General features: G+C 43.7%; 2 long non-coding RNA genes across 5 annotated transcripts; both read right to left on the bottom strand.

Annotated features, from left to right (window-relative positions):
- Positions 1 to 5,352: 5,352 nt before the first annotated feature.
- Positions 5,353 to 15,309, bottom strand: LOC131403258 (uncharacterized). Of its 4 annotated transcripts, XR_009219339.1 has the most exons (5): positions 15,068 to 15,309; positions 13,976 to 14,482; positions 12,607 to 12,710; positions 9,489 to 9,580; positions 5,353 to 5,450 (listed from the first exon to the last, which is right to left on the bottom strand). It is a non-coding gene; the product is annotated as an uncharacterized LOC131403258 (long non-coding RNA). The 4 variants fall into 4 exon arrangements; XR_009219338.1 differs by lacking the exon at positions 15,068 to 15,309 and having other exon boundaries at positions 13,976 to 14,558; XR_009219340.1 differs by lacking the exons at positions 5,353 to 5,450; positions 15,068 to 15,309 and adding an exon at positions 7,557 to 7,886 and having other exon boundaries at positions 13,976 to 14,558.
- A 3-nt stretch (positions 15,310 to 15,312) lies between these two features.
- On the bottom strand, positions 15,313 to 17,171 carry LOC131403257 (uncharacterized). The gene is made up of 3 exons (XR_009219337.1): positions 16,825 to 17,171; positions 16,072 to 16,143; positions 15,313 to 15,517 (listed from the first exon to the last, which is right to left on the bottom strand). It is a non-coding gene; the product is annotated as an uncharacterized LOC131403257 (long non-coding RNA).
- Positions 17,172 to 20,885: the final 3,714 nt, after the last annotated feature.

Here is a 20,885-nt window from a genome sequence, read left to right as displayed (position 1 = left end):
AAGATAAACATACACAGAGATAAAGAGAACAGATTAGTGGTTACCAGAGGGGATGGGGGCTGGGGGTTGAGTGAAAGAGTTAAAGGGGCACATATGCATGGTGATGGATAAAAGTTAGACTACTGTTGGTGAGCACCATGCAGTCTATACAGAAATTCACAAATAATAATGAACACTCGAAACTACACAATGTTAAAACCCTTTATAAGTTCAATAAAATAATTAAAAAAGAAAAAAATAATAATTCATTCTTTTTTATGGTTATATAGTATTCCACTGTGGGGATATACCACACTTTGTGTATCCGTTCACCAGTAGATGGACATTTGGGTTGTTTTCCGTTTTTGTATACTATAAATAGGTTGTTATCAACATGTGTGTACAAGTCTGTGTATAGACATATGGGTTTATTTCCCTTGGATGGATTCCTAGGGGAGGAATTGCTGGGTAGACGTATGTAATTATTAAATACGCATTCAAGCTATTTTTCACCAGCACTCGATGAGAGTTTCAGTGACTTGACATCTTCAACAACACTTGCTATAGTCAGTCTTTTTAATTTTAGCCATTCTCAAGTGTGGTGGAATCTCATGATGACTGTCACTTTCATTTACCCAATGACTCATGTTGTGAAGGAGAAGGCGAGCCACACACAGACTGGGAGAAAACATCTGCAAAACATATCCCTAGAAAAGGACGTGTATTTATAATATATAAAGAGCTCTTACAACCCAATAGTAAGAAGACAAGCAACACGTCATGGCTTACCAGGAGACAGCAGATCAGGCCTGTGATGAGCACCAGGATTCCCGCCAAGCAGATGAGGATGAGGGCCCAGACGGGGTGGTCTGGGGAGACAAGTGCTGGGGTGAGCCACCTCCTGTCATCGCCCCAGGGCTCCTGCTGACCCCACTGTGCCTCAACCGTCCTTGACAAGGGTTGGCCAACTTTCCTCATCATCCAAGACCCTGTGCGCATGGTTCTCTTTGATGAGGCACAGCATCAAGATTCTCGCCACCTTCCGTGGGCTGGGGCTTCCTGCAGGTTTACCAGGCTTCTCAGTCAAGGTGTCATCTCTGTTGGGAGAATATTCTGGAAGTGAATCAAATGGAGAATGCATGTGAGTGTGGTTCACTCTTTTTAATAGAACTTTTTAGACACAGAAAAATAAAGGGAACAGTCTCATAAACATCCATCATCTAATTTAACCATGTATATTCCATCCAATTAAAACAACATTTTATCAATGTATAAATTATTAACACTTGCCAACCTTGATTCATCCCATGTTTTCAATGAAATATTAAAGTCAAGTAGACATCATCATGTTTCACCCCATTTTAGTTTCCATCTCTAAAACGTGACCACACATTCCTACAAAATCCAAGGCCGTTATCACAGAACAAAAGTTTAATAAATTAAACCAAATTCATACCTCTGGGCACAGAGGACTGAATTTGAGCTGGACTTTCTTAGGACGGCTGGGGGGAGAATGGGTCATCACAGTTGGCAAGCCTATGGGATCTCTCTAAATTTGTAAATTCCCACTCAAAAGTGTTCTTCCCTGCCTAGAAACACATTCATCCCCTTCTACTTTATCTATTTGCTTAATATTCATTTTCTAGGATTAACCTACAATGTAATATCCTGCAGGAAGTCTTCTCTGATTTCTGCCTGCAAGTATGAGTTTGTTCACATCAATTAATTGATAAGTTTCAATTCTCTATTCTTGTTATTGCCAGCTACAACATAAACTCCCGGAGGGTAGGACACACAGCACCCAGTGGGCTTGGTGGGAGGGTGCATGTCCCCCTTCTTGTACCTCTATCCAGACAACCCCTTAGAGGTGTGCTGTCTGATATGGAGCAGCAACAAGTCTCTTTTTGAATTAAAATTAATTTTAGTTAAATAAAATAAAAATTCTGGTACCTCAGTAATATTAAAACTCAGTAACAATAAAGACCAGTCCCAATACCATCCTTCGAGCACTCAACAGCCACATGTGGCTATGCACTGTTCAGCACAGATATAGAACATTCCACCACTGCAGAAAGTTCTAGTGCATTGGTGCTCATCTAGAGCGGGACTTGGCAAACTATAGCCTGTGGATCAGAAACCACATGACGCCCAAACCTGTAAGTCTGCTTCACACACAGCTGGAGGCCCTCACTGACCATCTGGCCCAGTGGGTTTCAGTGCAGACATGAGGAAACAAAAGTCCAGAGAGGGGAGGTGACTAGTATGAGGTCACAGACTGTCTAGGAGAAGGTGAGGGCCTCCTACATTACACTGGTGTCCTTTTCTCTCTCTCAAGGGTGGGTAAAGACTGGGGGACTATGCCACCTCCTGCCAGCCTGAGAAAGTTCAATGCTCTCTCAGCGCCAAGCATCCAGAGTCCCCAGAAAGGCCTCACTTCCTTTCCCAATGAGCAGGGAGCCTTACCATCCCCAAAGACACTCTTCCTGTCCAGGGTCAAGTTCTGCAGCTGGGTACCATTCTGGCTCAGCTGCAGGAATTCCTCATAGATGGCAACTCTGTCCAGTCTCTGTGCCAAAGCGGCAAGGTACACAGGGAGTCCACTCCAGTGTGGTTACTGTGGGGGACAGACCTGGAAGGGCACAAATATGAACAAGGGTGTCTAGAATTCTACCCTGATTCTAGATTCCCTGCTTCTGGGTCCTGTTCAAGAGAACTTTCTGCAATAATGTCAACATTTGTCTGCACTACCAAATACACTCATTATTAGCCCCATGTTGTTATTGAGCACTTAAAACGTGGCTAGTGCGTGTGACTGAGGAACTGAATTTTTCATGTAATTTCATTTCAAGTAATTAATTTATAAATAAATAACCACAGGGAGAACATTTTTGAAACTTTGGAGTAAGGACTTCTGCAAATGCATACAAACAATGAGAACACTGGTAAAAATGGTCGAAATCAACTTTTCAGAAGTCTAGAAATTAATCAAAGGCTTGTAAGAATCTGAGGAGGGTTTAGTGAAGACACACGGTGGAATCTTGATAAAGGGAGCAAACTTCGTGGCACTATAACTTGCACTATTTCCATCCTGCTCTCACAACATCCTCCATAACTGTAAAAACCGTCAGTCTCAGAACCATGGTGGCTGAGACAACCCGCAGCACAGCAGCCATAATGGGTGTGGAGCTCTGAAAAGACCCCTCCCCACCCAACTGCAACTAGCTGACCTGCCTGGCAGCTCCCCGAAAACGCCCCATGTTCAGGGCTTTTCGTTACTTGACTCAGAGCTTGCCCAGGGAGGAAAGTCTGTCCCCAGGGCACTTGCTAAAAACAATCAGCGCTAATTGTTTTCTATTGTAGTTGCCTGAGGGAGTGACACTAGCTGAGGCAGGCAAGAGGTGAGCCAAAAACTTAGAAGAAAAATTGGGGGAATGAGATGTCCACAGGGGGCTTTGAAAAGCTCCAGTGTATTTGTGGGCATCTAGAAGGCCACAAGGGCTCAGGCCTGTGGCACGCCCAGGACAGACTTGAGAACGTCTGAATCTCTCACCTCTAGTTGGAGCGGTGGCTTAATATCTGAAAACTTGATTATGTAATACACCATATTAATAGAATAACGGCCAATACCACGTAATTTTGACCATATACATAGAAAAGAATTTCACAAAATACAACACCCTTCATGTCTAAAAAAGAAAACACTCAACAAATTAGGAATAGAAAAAAACTTTCTCAACCTATAAATAGCTACGATGAAAAACCCACAGCTAACACCATATGCAATGCGGAAAGACTGAAAATTTCCCCCTAAGACCAGGGACAAGACCATGATGTCTTCCCTCATCTGATATGTTAATCACAGGTACTAGAGTTTCTAATGAGGGCAATTAGGCAAGAAAAAGGAATAAAAGAAACCCAGATTGGAAGGGAAATGGTAAAACTATTTGTTTTGCAGAGGTGAAGATATTGTATATAGAAAAACCTAAAAAATACAGCCCCCCCACACACACAATATGTGAATCGTATCCCAACAGGTGTATAAAAAATTTAAATTGCCCCATGTGGTTAGTGGCTCCACTATTGGAGAGCACGGTTAGACTGCTGATATTTGTTGAAAGTCTCCAAAAGAGGAGGAGGAGGAGGATGCTGGAGGTTGGTGGCCCCAAATGTTAATGCTTTTCTCAACCCCCGAACACCTATGGAAGGAGATGGTAGGATTAGCTGACAGGGATGTGGGGGAGAATGGGCACCATGTCAGTGACTTCCAGATCAAGGATGTGTCACGGGAGCTCAGAGCCATCAGCCACCAGCTCAGCCAATGCTTCCAATATCCTCAACCTACATCAAGTCGGTGACCAGGCAGGAGTGGAATATGTCTCACAGCTGGCTGCCTCTGTAGAGCTTGGTGACCTAGAACAAACGCGAGGGAGAATGGGAGAGATGGAGGTCTCCTGGAGACGCAGGGGGCCACTGCAGCCAGTGACAGATCACAGACCTTGGGGCAAGGGAGACCTGACTTCAAATCCTGGCTCTGCCCCTAACTCATTGTGTGACCTTAGATACAATACTCCCCATTCTGAGCTTCAGTTTACCCATGTGAGAAATAGGGAAGGCAGCTAGGACATCACCTCTGGAAACTGAGAGAACCCAGACACGCAGGGAAAGTGAAGGACTGAAACAACCATGTTAACAGATGTAAGTCAGACGGAGGAATGAGGGTGCCTTCAGGGCAAGGAGAGATGGGACAGGGGAGAACCCACCTGGTCCTGGGTGTCCCTCAGCAGGGCGGTGTACTCCGAGGATGTGGGCTCCGGGTTGCTGAGGTTCCAGCTGATGCTGGGGAAATGCAGCTGGTGTTCTCTCTGCATGCATAAACTCCAGGGTGCAGAGCCTGGAGCCACCGAGAGGAAGAGCAGACACGTGGAGACTCTCAGCTCCCAGCACAGAGGCATGGTGGCCCACGGGGTCACGGCGGTGGGTGCAGACAGCGTCCACTCAGGTGGCTCCCCCATCCTTCTCAGGCCTGGGGAGAGAGGTACGTGGGGAATCTAGAGAGAGGTCCTGAAACCTCTGGAGGGGGGCCAGAACAGGAAGGAGGAAATGGGAGGACAGTGGGGAGACTGAGAGAGGGGTGGTCACAAAAGTGGTCATTAGGGGCAAATGCTCAGGGGAGGGTCTTACCTGAGGGAGAACAGTCTGCAACTCAAGGAGAAGAGGCCCAGGCTGTTCTTCTTGAACAAGGATCCAGCTGGGGAGGAAGGAGGAGGAGGAGGAGCAGGAGGGACAGGGGTTGGGGGAGGGGCTGGGTGGGATTTAACCCACCAGGAGCTGCTGGGACCAGGGTCTCACGAGGCTCTGCAGGACCCTCTCAGTGGAGTGGAACGTGGCTGAGCCGTTGCTCCTGTCTGATGAATACTGGAGGGTGGAGATGGGGAAGGTGACTGTGAGGGTCTTCAGGTTGTGCCCCAAAGCTGCAAGACGAGAGGGAGAGCGATGGCCATCACTGAGAGCTGGCCTGAGACCAGACCAGAGTCCTGCACTCATTATCATCTGTCGTCTTCTCTCCCAGGGGCACCACCACCCACCCGTGTGGTCACCCAAGTCAGAACCAGCACATCTGCTCAGCTCCTCCTCCCTCCCAGTAACACCCATTCACCTTGAACACTGGTCCTCACACACACTCCCTCTCCATCCCTGTCCCAGCTCAGGGGACTTAACTTCCTTCACCCGGACCAACACCCCAGCAGGCTCACTGGATGCTCTGTCTAAAGGATGTTCTACATTGACCACTAGAAGAATCTTTCTGAAATGAATACCTCACTAGGGCCACCACTGCTCTAGTACCACCCATGGCTCCCTATGGCCTTCAGTGTTTAGTTCAACCTTCTTGACCTGGCACTCAAGGCTCTACTCAATCTGGCTCCTGCTCACCTTTCAGTCTCATTTTATCCATGTACCGCGGGTTAAACTTCATGCTTCACGCAACCCAAATTCATTTCAATTATCCCCATACGGCATGTTGTTTCTGGTGCAAGCCTTTGCTCACGGAATCCTCTCTGCCAGAAAAACTCTTCATCCTCTACCTGCCTGGGTCTCTCCTGCTCATTCTTAAAGACTCTATTCAGGTGCAACTTTCTCTAGCAAGCTCTTCCTCTGCAAACTATGCCAGGTGCCTCTTCCCGAAACCTCCCACACAGTGTTATATTGGTGTGTTAATTTCACAAGGCTAGGGGCTCTCTGAGGGCTGGCCTCAGACTGAATCATTGGTATAATCTTTGTGATCAGCACCATTTCCTCAAAACCAGAATCTCACACTGTGGCTGCCCAGCTCCTGGATCACAACTGGCTGGTGGAGGTGTGGGGCTGGAGAGCTTCTCTTGGGAAGGAAAAGGGGCCCCCAGACACCTGTGGTGGCTTCTGGTGGCACAGGTGATGATCAAGTATGCAGGGACGTGGTGGCCGGCTCGGGAGCTGTGGCGAGGGCTGTCTCAGGGAGGGACAGAGTGGGAGGAGCCCCCAGGCTCACCCGGGCTCCAGCAGTGGCTGTCCCAGGACCACCATTCACAGGTGAAGCATAAATGAGAGTGAGGGGAGGGGTGACTGTGTGAGTAGAGGGATGAGCAAGCCTGTGGATGAGAGGAGCCCAAGAGAGTGAGATAGGTGAACAAGAGAGACTGAACTCGGAGGAGAGACAGATGGACGGGCAGAACACTGGACAGACGGATGGGACACCTGGAAAAGGAGGACCAAGGGCAAGGCTTTAGGAGAATTAAAGTGAAAACCACATGGGGTCAGAATGTGGTGGAGAATATGTCTGTCACTAAGGCTTTCTCACCCTGGGCTGGGACTCTCCACCAGAACACGGGAGAGAGAGAAGGGATGAGTTAGGGCCCTTCCAGGTCCTTCTCTCAACAAGGACAGCGGGTGCAGGAGAACCACTGCTCCCCAACCCCAAATGGGGATGGAACCCAGGAGATGAGGGCCAGGAATACTCACTGGTAGTAGTCAGGGCCACAGCTCCATAGGCGTCAGCTGTGGAGAGAAGGCGAGAGGAGCTGAGCAAGAGTTGGGGTGAACATAAAGGATTAAGGGAGAGGGAGGATGTAGGGAGCTTTGTGGGGAAAGCAGGGGGGAAAGCAGAGGGGAAGAGGGGAGGGGTGTTCAGGGGGGATGAAACGAGATGGAAGGTGGCTGGCCCCAGTCACCACCCCAGAAGACTGCACCCCGACCACAAGGAGACAGAGATGGATCACAGCTCACTTTAGAGCAATGGAGGCAACACAGAACTATGATAGGGACAGAGAGCACGGCTGTAGCCCAGCCCCTCAACACTGACGTAGAGGCTGTCCCCATCCAGGGTGAAGGAGCCCAGGTGGGTGACGCCCTGGCTCTCATGGCTCAGCTCCCAGTAGAGTTGCTCTCTGTCCAGCCCAGGACATGCGGGGGTAAGAGTGGAAGGTACAGATGATGTCCACCCCACTGGCTGCCCACCCTTCTCAAGCCTGAGGGAGGAAGAACACGGGGACGTGGAATACTGAGCAGGGGTCCTTCTGGGTGTGGAAAGCCAGAGAGTGGAGGGGGAGGAGCCTGAGGGAGAGGCTGAAGGGGCTGCTCTGATGCCTGGAGGGGCTCTCCTCGGTGTCTCCCGTCTGAGACAACCCCCTCACAAGTAAGGCCTGACTTCCTTTAGGATGTGGAGGGGGGCCTGTGAGTGACAAAGAGGGGTGAACACACAGCCCTGGGTGAGGGGGTGCCTGCAGGTCTGCACGGACAGCAGCGAGGAGCACAGTCACTGCCCTGTGCCATCTGACACATCCAGGCAAGAAAGTACCGTTACCTTCTCGCGGTTCTACACTCCAAGGTCTTTTCTTTCTATTTCTTTCCTACTCCACAGCCATCATCCAGGCCTAGGGAACAATCACCTTATTCGTAACCTTCTTCCCAACACCTCCTATCTGCCCCTTAAGTCTTCATTCTTAAGCCTCAAGTCCATTTTAACCCACATGCTTAGACCAAACGCCAATGACATCACCCATCTGCTCGCACCTCTCCAGTGTCTTCCCACTGGTCTTAGAACAGAGTCCAAAGTCACGCCTGACCTGGTCCAGCCTGTTCCCCTCGCTGGTCTGGCTCACACCCCTCCCCCTGTGTTGACTCGGCTCAGCCATCCCTCTTCTCAGTTCATGGACACACCAGGCTCTCTGCTTCAGGGGTGTCCTCATGCGGGTCCCTCTGCCTGAAACGCTCTCTTGAACAAACTCCCACACCCTCACTCCAGTCTAACCCTCCAACCACCTAAATCCAGTCCCAACTCTAGCTCTCAAGCTAAATATCAGTCCTTCTCAAGAGGGCTTCCCCGCCCCCTCCGGTTTAGTCCCCTTGTGCCAAACTCCCAAATCACTCTCATCATTAACTGTCTAAAATCCAAATTCCCTAACAGAATATAAATCCCATGGAGGTGGGACAAGGTCTGTTTGGTTCTCCAGGTCCCCACGCACCTGGCCCAGAGCCTGGCTCATCAGATGAGGAACCATCCTGGTTTGAACGCTTAATGTCCTGTGTCCTGGAAAACCCCTCTGTTCTGAATAAATGATGATGGTGGGTCACCATAAATTGTGCACTCAAAGAATATCTACTGCATGACAAGCACACATTCCCTCAAGAACGTCCCAGGAATGCTAGAATGAAAAAGGCACACAGACATACACACACAATTAGGAGAGGCCAACAATTATATATAAAATTACTTAACAAGATTGTCTTCAACGTGAATCACCAGACTGTTATTTCAGAAAGGATTCAAGAAGCAAAGTTAATTCCCTTTAGAATGTGAGGTGGAGAGGACAATCTTTTTGGAGACTAGTGCCCTACCCTTCTATCTAAAAGGTGTTGCTTAATATTCCTCCAAATGATTTGAAATCTCATAAACAACAATATGCTGAAAATAAATCCGGCTGCTGGTCAATTTAACTTTACATTTCTGTTACTAACATGAAGTTCAAATCATATTTTTCTCCAGGTGTCTGTAAGATTTTGAATCTTTGTGGAGCATTTATAGGTCTTTAGAAGTCAAATTGAATAGGCCTGAGGAATGTTGCTGAGCATCCCTGCTAATATTTAATGAGATGTCTTGTAATACTACATATACACGTAAAACATTTATATATTTATATTTATATATGAAATCCTGACTTTTGAGAATTCGGAATGCAGGTAAGTCTATATTTCTTTACTGTTACACATATTTACACTTATTTACATATATTTGTTTAATGTGTTCTTCTTTGCAAGTAACTGTATTTTCTGAATTATTTACACACAGAGCCTCACACACCTTACCATCTTTCCCTTGAATATAATCCATCAAACATAAATAATTTTTCTCATGATACCCTCACTCTCAGTGAGTCCTTGTGCTGACAACCTGAGCCCAGGAAAGCCCACTGGCAGGTCTTCTGCACAGCAGAGGCTGCTGGAACCTGTTGGTACCAGGTCCACAGGGTACTCACCTGGTCACACAGAAATCCACGGATCAGCGAGGACAGGTGGACCCTGAGCCTGGTTTCAACTCAAACTTGAGCCCCCCAGACACTTTTCTTTTCTAACGGAAAAAAAAAGCAAAGATTGCTTTTGAGGCCTTTTACAGGGAGTAATACAGGTGATGGAAGGAAAGCCCACCCCACTTACTTTTCTTTTTCGTATTTACTTATTTAACTGTAACTGTTGGCTGAGACTGGATTTTCCCGATTCCTGTCCAGCCACCTGCTCCCCAAGATGGGAGAAGCAGCTCCGTGCTGTGCGCACTTGACTCCCTCAACTCACTTTGCTGACTCCGGACCCTTTAAACAAGCTTGTCATTTATGGCCCCTGTAAGTGGCTCGCTGACTGGTAAACAATTCCCACACTTCATTCAGGGCTCGGGAGATTTTCAGGCCCTGGAGCAGGTCTCCCAACCTCCGCACCATTGACATCTGGGGCCGGATGATTCTCTGTCGGGCCGTCCTGGGACGGACGTCCTGGAGGACGCTGAGCAGCATCCCTGCCTCCCCCCCTAGATGCCAGGAGCGCCCCCATTAGTAACAACCCAAACACCGCCTCCAGACGCGGATAAGCCCCCTGGGGACAAAATCACACGGAGGACGGTGACGGGGACTCTGAGGAGGGGCCGGCGGCGCCCGGAGCCGGGAGGAACAGCAGCCTCGGGCGCCCTGACGAACAGCCCGGGGGAACCGGGGCTCCGGGGGGACGGGGGGACGCCGGGCCGTGACGGGGCTGCCCGCGGCCCAGGCCCCTCCCTGGACCGCGACCGGAGCCGGGACCGCCCGCTGCTCACCGCGCCTCGCCCCTTCGGCCGAAGGTCCACGGGAATCCCGTCCGCGCCGAGAAGACTGGACACACCGCGCAGACCTCCCGCTCCATCCACGGCGCCGCCCGCGCTTCCGCTTCCGGTCTCGGGCGGGCGTTCGGGGAGGACGGACGTTTGGGGGCTCCGGGTTGAGGCGGCGGGCGGGGCGGGGCCGCGCACCCCAGCCTCGGGGGAGGTCTCCAATGTCTAGAGTGAGTGCGAAGCTGGGACGCGGGCTGGGTCAGCACCAGGGACAGGGACGGAATCTAGGGGCGGGAACCAGTTCTAGGGGCGGGCTGTGGGCGGGCACAAGGGTGTGAGTGACACCAGGCCCGGGGGTGGGGGGGACAAGGGTGCGGGCGGGGCAATGAGCCGGGACCAGGCTGTGGGCGGAACCAGGCCAGGAGGTTGTCCGCGGAGACCAGTTCCAGGGGCGGGAAGAGGCGGGGGTGGGGCTGGAATAAGTCTGGCCGACTTCACAGTGGGAGGAAATCAGCTCCAGGGGCGGGGCTGGAGGCGATGCTTTCCGTGCACCCCTAGACTGTACAGGTAGCTGGATGTTGAATAGCTTTTCTTCATTCCTTTCCCTAAACCTGGAGTCATTCTATCATGGCCTTTTTTTTAATTCTTTCACTATTTTTTTGTAAAAAGTGATATCTATGACATCATTCATCAAGTAAATAACAAATGGAATGAAACCTATTTCCTTCTCCATCTTTATAATGCAACAATTGTGCTTTTATTTTTTCTGGCGCAAAGAATCATCGTAGTAAATTACTCTGGCCTTTTTTATGGGATATAATAAATATTTTTTAAAAGACACTTTTAGATTTTTTTCTTTTTAATTTATAGCCAGATGCATTCTAACAACAAACATAATTTGTAAACATGCTCTCTCCTCCAGCCCATTATTATTTCTGTAATATGTTATTTCATGAATTATCTTACTGGACAGAACATTTAGCAATGTAGAGACAACTTTGGTAATAAGTATATATGAATTGTTTGCTGTTTTGTTTGGTAAGACTGGAATATTGTACTTTAAATATGATGGGATTTTTTTTCATTATTTACCTATTCCATCATCATCCATGATCAGTCTTTTATCATCTCATTCCAGTCGTATTAGTCATATTCTGAATGTCTGAATATGCCACATGAAAACATTTTAAAAAAACTTTATTGAGGTATGACTGACATACAAAAAGCTGTACATATTTAATGTATACAACTTAATGTGTTCGGAGATAATATACACCCGTGAAACCATCACTACTCAAGTCCTTAACCTATTCATCACCCCCAAATGTTTCCTCCTGTCCTCTTTAATTTTTTTATTTAACTTCCTTTTTTAAAATACTTTTTTTCTTTTGAGGTAGGAATACTTAACATAAATCTACCCTCCTAGTAAATTTTTAAGTCTACAGTACAGTATTGTGAACTATCGGCCCATGTTGGATGGTAGGTCTCCAGAACTTATTAATCTTGCATAACTTTTGTTGCTCAAACATCTATTGCCAAGAGGCCCTCTTCATCTTTAACTGAAAAATCCCCCCATATTTTTAAAAGCTCAACTCAAACATAAGCTTTCCATGAAGAATTATCTGATTTATCCAAGTAACACTATCTACTCTTGTTGACTCTGCTAACCTCTAACTACCTTTATTTTGGCACTTTTCAAATTGCCCTGCTATTCTTTTTCACATGTACCTCACTATGATTTCTTGGAAAGCAGAGCCTTTATCTTATCAAGTTTGCATGCTCAGTTCATTGTTTATGTCTTCTACTAGAGTAATAATAATATAATATGTCCATTCATTTATTGAATCTTTAGTTCTGGTTTTTGCACACCTACTATGTGTAAGGCATAGTGCTCGCCACCTTGGGTGTAAAGATATGAATAGGAGGCATGTGCTAAAGACACCCACACTTACTTCCATCATAATTCCATGTGTGTTATTCTGTGATCAAGATGAGTATACGGTGCTACGGAATCTCTAAGTGTTTGCCTAACACATCATGTGGTTTAAGGGTTGTATTCCCTTGAGAAGAGCTGCTTCAGCAGAACCTAACAATGTGAGTATAAGGAAGCCAGATCAAGGTAACTCCCAACATGGAAACGATGTATTGATTTCCTAAATGAATGTATTGAATGAGTGAATGAAATAATAGAAAATAATGAAGAAATGTGATGCTATTGGTTACTCTCAGATCCTTTACATTTTATTTGGAGACAAAGAAGAGGTGAGAGAAAGTGATTGTGTAATTTTGCCAGTTCATACCTGTCTGATTACATATTTCTCTCTCTGGGCACAATACACAGACAAAGCAGCAGGTAGCTCTCTCTTCCTGAGGGATGTTCCTGAATCCTGGCTGACAGAACGTCCTACACCCAGAGTGGGGAGTTTGAAAGAAGAGAATTATTGATGATACTGAACAATACTATATAATTGGATAATATTTTTTTATTTAATAATATTGAATAATTGATAATATTGTTTAAATTACCTCAAAACTTATCTTAGAGATCACCTATAAGATTTGACATGATTGATGCACCCAGGGAAAGCAAAATAAAATCAAGGTCAATCTGCAGAAAAGAGTTCCCAACACGAAAATACGTACTGATTTAAAAAATTTTCCATCTCAATGACTAGGACACTTGTTTGTTTTATGGAATGGGGCATCTGGCAATAACAAATGTGATTCTGAATATGGTATTCCAGGATTACTTTTTTGAACTATAAGCAGATTTTACCTTAATAAAAAATAATATTTTAATTCATACAATGCATTTATATGAGAATTGTTTGATTAGTACAAATTGTAATTATTGAATTTATTTAGTAATGTATTTAATGTCAGGTAGATTATACACCAAAGACACAGGGACAGGCTTGAATGATATAATATAGCATCTTGAGGGATGGCTTACAAGACTGAGTTCTAAAGGGAAATCTGAAGAAGAGGAAGAATGCAGTTCCTTGGGAGCCAAAAGAATCTTTTTTTCTGATGGTGAATTTTTCTACAAGAATGTATAAAGTTGGGATGAAGAGATGGAAATATAAGGAAAATTAATAAAATATTGAAATATTAAAAAAAACCCTCAATGTCAATTCTTTTGATTTTCGTTAAAGAGAATAAAATTTGTTTTCTGGAAGAAAAGCGTATGGCAAAAGACAATTTGAATTGTATCTTTAAATCATCAAAAGTCTAGGTCGTCAGCATCTGTTATATCTTCAGGGCACAATGCATGCAGAGCAATAAATTTGCAAGCACGTGAGATTGACACTTTTTCAGCTTAAATGGGAATTCAATCAATTTTTTATCAGCTCATCCTATTAAATTGGTAGCCTCACTGTCCTGCTGTAATGTATAAAGCATTTCAAAATTCCGGAATATCTCTTTAATTACAAGTGTCCTTTCAATATCTCTTGGACAGTAAGAAAAATTATATCAACAAATGAGAATTTTGTTATGAGTTAAATGATTTCACCATTATTTTCATATATGCTCTCTATCTTGTGATGTAGATGATTAATCCAAGATTGACTTGTCTGCAACCTTTTTGAATCGCATGGCCCAGTCTATCAGCTCCTCATGTATGATGAAACCTTGACCACGTGGTTCCTGGGGAACAAACTCCCTTACTTTCACCTGAAGTCCAAGACCTTTAGGAAAATCATATAGTTCAGAATTACATGCTGTGACACAGAGTTTCTTTTCTCATCCAGTGACACGTGAGCTCCAGTGCTTTTTTTAAATTGGGTGTTTCTTAGGAATGGGTGGAGCTAAAAGGGAGACATAATTGGGAAATGAAATGAGCATGGAAATTGAAGGCAGAAAACCCAGATTCGAACTGGTGGGGATACTGAGTTGCCCAGCAATTAGATTTTTTCCCCTCTATATTAGTCATCCTCTGAATAAGTTCAATTTGGGGAGTGTTTACTATTCTGCACGCTTAAGGAAGCAGGCATTCTTGTCTGCCCTCAGAGAGCACATGGTGAGGTTTAAACCATTCCTGAAGATTCCACGTCCAGGGAGTGCTGTGGGGCTAAACCTGAGCTGCACCTTGAGCAATGAGGTTTGCTTTAGGGGTGCTAGGGAGTTTCCTCGAGCTCAAGAAGAGACAAAGAAAGACAGCCTGCTTCTTCCTACCTTTGAACAAAATATTTTATTAAATGAGAGAGAAGAGATGAAAGCTCCTAGTACAGAATCTTCACGCATTAATTGATATAATTTCTATATAAATGGACAACTGATATTTGTATAATACATAACTATATATATGGTTGTATATATACATGAACAAATATATATTCATAACAAATGTGTGTATTTAGATCTGACATGACATTCACTTCCTCATACCTGAAAGCAAGAGTTTCATGACACATTATTCATAGGTTTTGGATTTATAAAAGTCTAGGTTCATGTACAAATTCATCTAAATAGAATTGATAAGGACTTGGGGAATTAAAATATATTTCATAGTATTGGGGTTCTGATCTGTAAAAAGGGGATCAAACTCCTTGCTTCCAAAAGTCATTTTAAATTTCAATGGGGAAATATTTATTTAGCTATCAGTAGCCTTTCTAGAAAAATGCAGGAAGTTCAAATAAATTGTCCTTTCCCCCGAAGCATTTAAGATATCAAGGGATAGGGCCAGAACTAGATTTTGGAAATCCCTGAATTTTTTAATTCCCTGGGATGAATTGTCATTGTTTTCTCTTGAACACTTACCTCTCACAGTGAAAGTTTTTAATCAATTATTTCTAGTTAAAAGAGTTGACACTGTTGCTAATTAGACCCTACAATCATTAGAGGTTTACTTGCAACCTGTAAGAAAGAACAGTAATTCATTATGCACAAGTCACTGCTGATCTGTGACAATGTGACAATCACAATTCGATACCCAAATAAAATAACTCTCGGATCCTAAAAGAACAATAATGAGAATCCTATTTAAGGGAGAATTTTACCTGCTAAGGGAAAAACATGAGCTGGCCTGCATCCATTATGGACCCCTGTTCTGCTTTTATAAAAAGTATTTCATGGAGGGCTCAGGCCACCACATCCACAGCATCATAGATGTAGTAGCTGGATCCAGACAGAGTCGTGTCTAATGTTTCCTTTGGCAGAGACTCCAGGGAGGCATTGAATGGACACTCCAAAAATTTCCACATTCAGTTCCTGCAAATGAGCAGTTGAAATGCTCAAGGCATCATTTGGTAAAGAAAAAGTCTTCTTGGTATTTAGAGGGGCTAACTGTCCATAGAGAGTGTTTAAATCCAGATATCTCAAAGTTCTGGTGTGCAAAGGAAAGACTCCCACGGTAGGTATCGAAAAAGTGGTGACGTGGAATAAAAGAAGCATCCCACTGTGGTGTAGTGATCCACACCTTCTGAGTGGTTAAATAATGGTTTCCTGCAATGCTCACATTTATTAATCTACTTGTGTCACCATAAATGATAAACACGTTGGCTGATGAGTCTGTGCTTCTGGCTATGCATGTCCAATCTTTTGAAGTGTACGTCCTCTTGCTCACAGGTATCTTAGTCACAGGCAGGCACCGTTCATAGTCATCTCTCTTCTAAGTTCCCAGAGGAACTGCTCACCTTTTTTATCAACTGATACTAAGATTCCTACCCAGGTCCAGCCAAAATGTGTCAACAATGAGACCATTCTGAAGACTAGAGATGTGTCCTTGTGAGCTATCTGATAGAGAGAGGAAAACTAGTCCTTACCTTTCAGTACAGGATCAAAATCTCCATAGGTTGTCTGAATCAAAAGAGAAAAAGTGTTCCATATTGAGTTCTCTGGAAGAAAAATCAACAGAATTTCAACAAAATTCATATGATCAGTTAGCTAAACTTACATTCTTGGTGCTAACACTGTGAGTATGAAGCAATATTATCTGATGGTAGAAGTGATTGAGGGGAAGCTTGGCTTTGAAGCCAGACTGCCTGGGTTCAAATCCTGACTCTAATGTGACTAGCTTAATGCACTTGAGAAGGTTAAATAACCTCTATCCATCTTAGTTTCTATATCTCTAAAAATTCCCATAATAACGTTACCTATTCATTGTCTTATATTAGGATTAAATTTGTGACTATTTGTAAAGCATTTGAAGAGTGTAAAGTGGTTTTAAGTACATGTTTACATATAAAATTTTATTAACTATTCGATAAATAACTAGGGTATGATTATTTCAGAATATCTAGCTTCCACTCCTTTGAGAGAATTTGGGCAACCACACTTCCAGAAGCTCCTGTGGTCTGCTTTAGACAGTGACGCTAGCCTCTGGCTACTTCATCCCTCTCTCAGATTCACACACCAAAATAATGAATCCACCATTTCAAGAACTATCTGTGGTAGGTTTTTTCCTATTAGGGAGACATGCAAAACCACTTTCTTCTTTTCCACATGAGTGGCCACAGAATTTCACCAAGGAGGAAAACTTCAGTCCCTCCAGATCCATCCCTCCACCATGCTCATACCTGTGGTATTTTGTAGAGCTCCAACAGTGTCCCAATGTGGGCAGAGAATGCTGGTGTGGTTCCTGCAGTGACAGCCACATTCTTGTTCTGTGCCTGGCAGGTGTAATTAGGGATCATCTGACCCCATCCTGATAACCACCTCAGGGTGCTCACCAAGGTGCTGACATCACTGTGGAAGGAATTGTAGACATGGAAACCCAGAGACAGGGTGGGGAGCAGCTGGGGGCTCCTGTTGATCTCCTCGATGGCAAAAACAAAGACCAGGACATAATGATAGTTTTTGAAGTTCAACCTGTACCAAGGCCATAGTATTAAAAATAAAGATCAAGTCATGCACTTCAGGCATAACTCATGTGGGGGAAAAAAAGAGTAAAGGGTGGCATTTTGACTTAAGCAACTTGTTCATTCCAGAGCAATGGCTGTCTCTTCATGACTTTGGAATCTGGAGCACACGCACAAGATGTTCCCAAAGCCTTGGAAGATCAAGCCCTACAACTCTGGACTCAAAAGAGATAGATCAATATCCTAAAATGAATTAGTGGAAAGAAGAGGCGCAAAGGATGCTTAAGGGGAAAGAACCCATTTGCATATTTGTTTACAAGTCAAACACTATTTCATACAGTGGCACCAACATGAGGTTGGTCATGGGCATGTGCAGGTATAGTGAGATGAAGCAAAAGTTTATAATCCATTAAAGAAACTAGGTAGGACAGGGAAGTGCATAAGAAAAACTTGAAGGAAGGGCAAGTCGAGTACAGAATGGTATCATCAAAACTTTTGCAATATACCTTTCTAAAACTGCCTGCCTCACAGACTTAGGAAACACATACTACCAGAAGCAGGGAAATTGCACCATAATAAATAAGGAGATAGTCTTAGGGAGAAAATAAAGAGGAAGAAGCAATTTATGACTCTATGTTTTTCTAAAAGAGTAAAAACAATTCAGAGTCCGAGGAGCAGTGTAAACTTGCAGCTTTTCATCTATTTCTTTACAGATTAGAAAACCATCATAAGCAGTGGGCTTTACAGCTTATCTTTGGGTTGATTCCTCTCTTACACATCTAAGTTCAGTCTAACGTTAATTTTCAAACAATTTAATTGACAAGGTACAACATGCAATTCCAGAAGATTGCACAGCAGAACATAGGCTTTTGGTGCTCTAACATTAAAATATTATTTTCATTGGTGAATACAGCTTTAAAAACCAAAATGTTGGGATGCTGTAATTCTGAGTCACACAGAAACACTCAGATTGGATTACAAATAAGACTTGTATTCATTTCCTATTGCTACTCTGAGAAACTACCACAGATTTAGAGGCCTAAAATAACACAAAATTTATTATCTTATACTTTGGGAGGAGAGAAATCTAAAATGAGTCTCACTGGCTAAAATACAGGTGTCAGCAGGAATGCATTCCTTCTGGAGGCTCTAGAGAAGAGTCCATTTCCTTGCATTTTCTAGCTTCTAGAGGCTGCTCACATTCCTAGGTAACAGCCTCATATCACTTCAATCTCTGTTTCCATTGTCATAACTCCTTCTCTGACTCTGACTCTTGACTTATTCTTTCACTTGTAAGGACCCTTGTGATTATATTGGACACATCCAGATAATTCAGGATTATCTCCTCATCTCAAGATCCTTGACTTCTTCACACTTGCAAAGTCTCCTTTCTATGTGAGGTAACATATTCACAGATTCGAAGGATTAGGAATTGGTCACCTGTGGGGGCACATTCCACCTACCACAGGACCCAACTACATGCTTTCCAATACTTGAAGCAAAACACAGAAGAGGTTAAAATAGGTAGAAATGATATTCCATTTAAATATGAACCAAAAGAAAGCATGGGTATCCTTGTTAATATCTGATAAAATCCGAGTTCAAAGCAAAAATCATGTGAAATATCAAAGGTGGTGACCATATGTCATATGTGACATATGTGGTGACTATATGTGTTGAAAGGAAGAGAAGATTGAGTACTAACAGTCATTATATATATCCCCCCAAAGTGAAAAAAAGCTATTATTTATAGACCCATGTGCATAAGTACATATATGAACAACCAGATTTGGAGATTTAACATATCCTCTTAGAAATGGTCAAATTAAAGACAAAAAAAATATGCAAAGTTATGGAAGACTTAAGCTTAACAGATATTTACATATAAATGTAAATAAGGCTGGTATATTATGAACCCCAAAGAATATACATACATTTGACCAGACACTGGGCCATCAAGTAAGCCTTTGAACATTGAAATTATACACAATGCATTCTCTGACCACAGTATCATTAGGCTAGCAATTAATAAAAAGATCTAGAAAATTCCATTATATATATATATATGTATATATATGTTAAACACTTGATCTTTGATCCAGTACTAGGGATCAAATGTACAACACGACTATAGTTAACACCGCTGTATGATACATATGAATGTTAAGATACTAAATCCTGAGTTCTCATCAAGAGGAAAAAAATATTCTTTTCTTTTTTTGCTTTTTCTGTTTTATTATATTTATATGAGATGATAGATGCTAACTAAATTTATTGTGGTAATCATTTTACCAAATATATAAGTCAAACCATTATGCAGTACACCTTAAATTTATACAGTGATGAGCATCAATAATATCTCAATAAAACTGGAAAAAAAAAACATCTTTTTCAGAGAATACACCAAATTATTTTAGACCATAAAGGATACTGAGTAAATGCATTTTGAAGAAAAATAAATATCATCTCAATAAGTAGTTCGTTTTTGAATAATCTATACATTATGATGAGACTTTCTCTTAGTACTAACTTCTAGCCAAGGTATGGTTTGCCCAAAGATTCCCTCCCCTCCCACAATATGGGTCAGGAGCAGGGTGGCTTGTGGATCACTGCAGTAGGATCTTGGTGTTTTTTCCCTACAATTTGCATCCTTTAGGCTTTCAGAAAATAATCACTAATGGAGATTATTCCAAGGCAGGGGAAAATAAAAGATGCTTATTTCTGTCTTCTGTTTGGAAGGAAAATATTCCAGAAGGGAAAAAGAAAGGAAGCCACAAATAATTATTGAAGGAAAAGAAAGGAGCTGATGATTCATAGTTTACGGGAGAATCTCAACACAGCTTTTATATTCAACTTTCATAACTGTCAGAGGGATTCACACACACACAGGAACTTACACGCAAAATGTGACATCTTTGCTTGGACAAGTCACAAAGAAATTTCCATTGCATTTCTGAATCCTGGGTCAATGTATAGAAGGGGGAAAACCCACTGACCACCAAGTTCCCTTCCTTGTAGACACTGGGCCTTATGTAATCAAAGCCGCTCGAATAACTCATCAGGCACATGGAATGTGGAAATTTCCCAAGGAGGGGCAGAAGAAGCAGAAAGAACATCTCAGCTGACTTAACAGTTTGAGGCAAGGCCTCTAGTCAGTGGTGACTGAGGGAGCAGAGATGGAAACAGACCTGCAGTGTAGCCTTCTGCAGGGAAATTTTACTCCTGTGCATGGTACACGTGTCTAAAAGTGCTCTGCCATTCAAGACCATGGAAAGAAGATTTGTTATTAATCAGAACTAGGGCATTTTCAAGAGCAATATATACTGGCTCAGATCTTCCCTCAATGTCACTGTGGGTCAGAGTTGCTTCCGGTGTCCTCTTTCTGTCACTCCCCCAGTCCAGGCCTAACTGCTCACTGCTCTCAGTAAGGAGCTCTGGGGTCCTCCCTGCCCTGGGGCTCTGCACCTGGCACGCTGTGCCCTGGTAAAGACAAAGGTGAAAAATACGTTTGGGCAACATCTTCCACTGAAGGTGCCAGAGATTTCATCAGGGATGGGAGTCAGCAAGGCTCTGGGAACTACCCCATCCCGAGATTGGATTTTTTCTTTCCCAGGCAAACATTCTGTTTCTTGCAATTGACTGAGTGGTGTTGCATCCATCAAAACACAACATCAGAAAGGGCTGGTATTGCAATCGGCAAAACCAGCCCAGCATGATTCCTGTGATACCCAAGGATGAGGTCATTGACCATGCCTTGGGTAAGCCTCAATGGTACTTAC

The sequence above is a fragment of the Diceros bicornis genome, unplaced genomic scaffold (genome assembly GCF_020826845.1).
Source record: "Diceros bicornis minor isolate mBicDic1 unplaced genomic scaffold, mDicBic1.mat.cur scaffold_61_ctg1, whole genome shotgun sequence".
NCBI classification, from domain to species: domain Eukaryota; kingdom Metazoa; phylum Chordata; class Mammalia; order Perissodactyla; family Rhinocerotidae; genus Diceros; species Diceros bicornis.
This window is presented reverse-complemented; position numbering and strand designations above follow the sequence as displayed.